This window comes from Tupaia chinensis, unplaced genomic scaffold, assembly GCF_000334495.1.
Source record: "Tupaia chinensis unplaced genomic scaffold, TupChi_1.0 Scaffold144232_1, whole genome shotgun sequence".
NCBI classification, from domain to species: domain Eukaryota; kingdom Metazoa; phylum Chordata; class Mammalia; order Scandentia; family Tupaiidae; genus Tupaia; species Tupaia belangeri.
In genome coordinates, this window is record NW_006204090.1 from 325,380 (window position 1) to 331,375 (window position 5,996).

Consider the following 5,996-nt stretch of genomic DNA (forward strand, 5'->3'; position numbering starts at 1 on the left):
TTTGCTGTAAATATTAACTTATGCTTTTAAATTTATCATTTTAAATGGATCTGAGTTTCAAAAGTATTAAAATAAAAAAGAGGCCATTTTTGTTTTTTCTTTAGAGAGCTTTTTGCTATAGGGCATGTGCACTCAGCAGAGAAACAGTCAGAAAGCGCGAAATCACCCCCTGGTGGGGATGGCCAAGCCACAATCCCTTCTCTGTTTTCCTCTAGGGATTTTGGACACGCATACACACACGCCTGGCATGAGTTTCAAGCTGCTCAATCTGGGACTCAAACCATGGTTGATAAATGTGGGAATCCAGTAACATAATCATTATGGCATCTTGTTCCCCAAAACAGGGAATTTCAAAAAAGGATATACATTAATAACTAAACTGATATTAGTGCAATCAAGTTCACTCCAGTAATATTTATAAAATGAAAATTTATACAAATCATATTACTTTTTAAAAATATATAAATATAAAGGAAACATAAGCTATTGCAGTATTTATTTTCTATTAGTAGATAAAAAAGAACAATCCTCATTAAGGACATATAATTAATTTCACATTATTTGTTTTGTTATAAAATTAATCTATATTCTATTATTTAAAAATGAACAATATAAAGACCATAACAAAACTTAACCATAGTCTTATCAATTAAATTTGGTGGGGGGACCAGCAGATGGCATAATGGTTACGTCTCTGGATTCTCACATAGTTGACCATGGTTTAAGTCCCAGACCTGGTGGCTTAAAACTCACGCCAGGCACATGTGCATGCATGCCCAGAGCTCCAAGAGGAGAATGGAGAAGAAGGGATTGTGGCATGGCCATTCTTCCTGCGGGGGTGATTTCCTGGGGGGTGATTTCTTGCTTTCTGTGTCCCTGTCTCTCTCTGTCTCTACAGTGAGCATACACAACCTATAGCAAAAAATCTCAAAAAAAAAAAAAAAGAATGGTAGATGTTTCTATCATTTTATTTTTGCACATTACATGCAACACTGTAATAATAAGGTATATAATTATTAATTTTAGTTTAATTTCTTATATCAATAAAATAGTTTTATGTACAAATGTAAGAAATTATATAAACTAAAAAATAATTACAAAATTTTATTTAATCTGTATCAAATCACCTTTCATTCCATTTTATAGGGGTGACAAGTTGTTAACTGGCCTTCTAAACACGTGTTGCATGGATAAATGATTAGATAGATGATAGATAGATAATAAACAGTATCTTATATCGATCTGTTGTCTGTCAGTCTCACAAGCTCCTCTCTAATATTGTCCTCTATATCATGAGTTGCAAGACTAAAATTTGCTTTTATCAGATTTCCTTGCCATCTGTTTTGGCCAATAAAAGATTCTAGCAATATTGGTTAAGAGAGCAGAATGAGAGAAGTCATTTCTTATTTGCTCTTGTAATAGGAGTGGCAGCAGCAGAGACCAATGACTAACAGTGGCTGTGGCAACCAGTCCAGCTGATCGTCACAGAAGATGCAGCAGACCAGATGTCTGGCCAGGTGCAGCAGGTGTACTGCTCACAACTTCGACATTAGCAGGGACTCCTAGGAAGCCCAGGGACTGTAGCATCTTTCTGACAGCTGAGTAATGACTTTTAGTCTTGGTGTTCTTTCATTGTTGTCAAGAATGCTGCATTTTTTCCTTGTATAACTTTTGCTTAGTTTAAATATTAAGGGTGAATTATATTTTTGTGACTAGAGCTTGACCCATACAAATAAAGGAGAGAGAAAGAAAGAGAAATTATTGATGTGTCGGTGTTGAAAACTTCACCTTCTTCTTTTTCATTTATGTTTCTCAGTAAACTTATGCTATAATCCAAATTTTGGATATGAGGTCAACAAAAAAAATGCCAAATTTAATTGATATACATCTTGAATATTTAATGCAAAAGCTACAATGTAAAATTAATAAGCCAACTCAGATAGACACTGGGTAATAAGACAAAAAGTGCAAAAGCAAAGTGAGAAAGTAATTAGAAATAAAGGCAAGAATAGACCAGGTGGAATTTTGTGAAGGAATGTGGAAAAAAATGGGAAAAAGAACTCTTGTCAGGTTTAATGTCTTTGGCTCGGTTTTACTTTATCTGATACCAGAATTGCAATACTGATTTCTTATTCTTTTTATTTTCCTAGTGAAAATAAAGTTCATTTTTTATATATTTAGCCCATGTCATCGTGTTCATTATTATTATCATTTTGCTTATGTACAGCATCTAGCTGGCTTTTAATTTGAGTCAAACTGAAATCTCCTGTTCTACTATGTAAGCTATGTTTACTGCATTTATTCATATAACTCAGGGTTTTGTTCTTAACGTTAACTGCCAAATTCTTTGTTATAATTATTATGTGTATTTTTTTTATATTTGCTAAGTTTGTCTAGCTTCCTTTTTTTTAAAGGTTTGGTATTTACAAAAGTTGCTATTTTTGTTCAAGTAATTAGCTTAGAGCCTTTGTTATTTAATTTTTATTCATCATTTTAATGGCATTATCTTTTTTTACTAACTGGCTTGACAGTTTTTAAGCAAAGCTTTTAACATTCATCTGTTGTTTAATAAATAGATTATTTTTTCCTCCTTCCTCTTCTGTACATTTTTATTTCATCTATCGATTTTTAAGCTTTATTTCCTTGCCTACTGGTTTTCTAAAGATCTCTATATGCATACTTATAACAGTCTAAATTCAATTGTAATTAACTTCCAAAATATAAGAAACTTTCAATGAGACAATTTGCTGACATTCCCAACCACCAATTTGCTATACCAGACAATACATTTTTATTATTTTACGTGGGTGATGGTATTTTAAAATAATCAAAGACAATAAAGAGTTATTTTTTATTTACTCAGCTATTTATCCTCTTTGATACTCTTCATTGCTTTCCAAAATGTGAGAAATTTCTCTTATGGTGTGTGTGCTCACTAGAGAGACAGAAAGAGAAAAAGTAAGAAATCACCCCGCAAGTTACAGCATATCTGGCATTTTGTGTCATCCAGATCTGTCTTTGCCCTCTCATCTCACCCCAGCTTTCTGCCCTGAAGGATTCCACTTTGTTTCCCTGAAGTCAGCCTTTCTAAGGCAACTGAGTGCACTCAGGGAAGGTGGGGACTGGAGAAAGATGGCGCTCAGCTCTTCTCCTCCTTGCACCTACGGAAGAATGGGTGTGTCTCGTAAAAACATGTCTAGGCTCTGTGCCTTAGTATTCAGCTCAAATATTGTGACAAATGTATAGGATTTTGCTTGTAAATTTGTTCAGCAATAGACTAAAATAATTGCTAGAAAAGAGGCTACTTATAAAAATGGTCTTCAAAATGTTCATGGGAACATGCATTATGGAAAAAAACTATGCATGGATTTCAAAATTCTTTCCACCAAAATAAACACTTTTTTTTTTTCTTTTTTTAAATTGCTGGAGCATTCAACTATGTGCCAGAGAAAGAGAGACAAAGCACTTCCCAGTGTGGCCTGGTCATGGTGCAGTTCCCTTTCCTCCATTTCTCCACCCTCTCAGGATGCTGGCCATGCACAGACATGTGAGTGTGTGCTTTGAGTCACCAGAGCCAGAATTCAAACTTTGGTTGGCTATGTGGGATTTGGTTTCCTGTATACTGTATTTAACCACTGGTCTACTGGGTTGACTCAAACTTGTCTTTTAATTTCATGTTTCCATGAAATTTTTGAACTCCTTCATGTATCAATTGGGAAAATGTAGTAATCATACTTGCTGAAGTTAAGAAAAAATAGCTCAAGTTTAAACCAATGCATTCTTATAAACCAGTACTTAATTCAAAGTAGGAAGAGACATTTTCAGAAAAAGATGTAAAAGTGAGGAATAAAACCTTGTGGTTAGTCTGACTTACAAGAATTTGTTGGCTGGGCCAGCCCATAGTCTAATAATTAAGCTGTGATTAGGAAGTCAGATCCAACATGGCTGACCATGTTCTAATCCTGACTCTGGTGATTTGACTTGAAGGACACATTGGGCATACGTGCACATGTTCTTCTGTGCTTAGGATCCCGACCAGATGGAGAAATGGAGGAAAAAGGATTGCAATATGGCCACTGGAGGGTGCTCTCTCTCTCTTTCTCTCAAGTGCAAATGTACTCTGACAATTAAATAAAAATAACTTATTATTTGATACTGGGGTTTAGTGAACCACAGAAGAAACATTTCCTAACTATTGTATCAATTCAAAGACTAGTAATTAATATCTTTTTAGTATGAACTCATTCTTTCATTATCTATTTGTAACAAGTCATTTAGCCAATATAATGGTTCTCAAAGTGCAGTCTCCAGATCAGTAGCATAGGCATCACCAGGTAACTTAGAAAGGCAAATTTAAATATATCATCACAGAGTATTAAGTTGGAAACTCTGGAAGAGAGGGCTCAGCAATTAATATCTGAAAACTCCCTCCAGAAGTTTTTGATTGAATCAAGCAAGAGGTCCACTCAACTAGTGCAAGTTTTTTTGCTTGTGTTTTCAAATTTCTGGAGGGTGAGTGTGCTCACTGGAGAGAGAGAGAAAATAAGAAAGTAGCCCCTATGGAGCAAGGTCGTGCTGGAATCCTTTCTCCTCTGTCTTTTCCTATTATGATTTTGGGTTCACTCGCATACATGTCCAGAGTGTTTCATTTTTTTTCTTTTTATTTTGAGAGGTTTTTGCTATAGGACATACAATCTCTTTGGAGAAAGAGAGAGACAGAAAGTGAGAAATCACCACGTCCCCCCAGGTGGATGGCCATGCCACAGCAATCTCTTCTCCTCCTTCTCCTCTTGGGATTTTAGGCATGCATGACATATGCCAGGTGTGAGTTTTAAGTCAGTGGGTCTGGGACTCGAACCAGAGTCAACTATGTGAGAGTCCAGTGATATAACCGTTATGTCATCTGCTGGTTCCCCCAGAGTAGGTCCATGATTCAAACTGTACAGTCAGCAAGGCAGAATCTACCTGTGTTAAAAACCAGGCCACCAAGGAGTGGGTAATAGGGGATGGGAGAGTGGGAATCATTGAGGAAAACAAAAATTTACAGCCACCAAAATGAAGTTATCTGTTGATGATACTGTATATGGTAATATCTTTTACTTGACTAATATGCATGTATTCATGCAGCAAAAGAAGACATGTCGTACACCATAAAGATGTACAATGATTAAATATAAATTTAAAATAATAGAAAAAATGTAAATAACAATTACTTTTTAAAAAAAATAGTAAAACAGAAAACAAAGACAGGCCAAAGGTTGATTCACAGCTTTTTTTTTTTTTTTTTTCAATATTTAATTCTGTATGTCATTGAAAAACTATAATGTAGAAAATGAGTCACTGAAGTGTTTGGAGTTTAACTAGAAGCTTTTAGATACATAGGAAGTGGTGTTCTCCCAGGTTTTATAGATGTTCTTTAGGAAGTAAATTAAACAATTCCTCATTAATTGGCATATTTCTTTGTCTATACCACATAAAACTAATTCAAAATATCTATTGCATCTGGGGAAAATCTTTCTTTTCTTTTAATATTTCAGACTAAAGTTATGCAATTAAAAGAATGACAATTCATCAATCAAATGAAAGCTTTCGCTGATCGTTTACCTATACGTTACATGCCTATTTCATAAATAGGCTAAAACTCAGAGAGAAGCGTATACACACACAAGCTCACTTGTTTGCTTTTGTCCCTTAGGCACTTTCATCTTATATAATAGATGTATTTGAAAATAAGGGCAGTAGTTATTTTTGTTGTTGTTTATCTGTGATTTTATGAGTTGCCCAGAATCTTAGAAGTTGTATCCACTAGTCTTAATCCTAGAAGTCCACATATTAGAAAGAAAAGTGCTTTATAAACATTCGATATTCACTGGATTTAAACAATCAACAGGAATAACCTGAGCCTTAAAGTCGAAAAATAGTATTCTTGGACATTTATGCTAACACATATTTAATTATGGTTATTAAATCATACCAAAGAGAGAAATCGAAGGAAA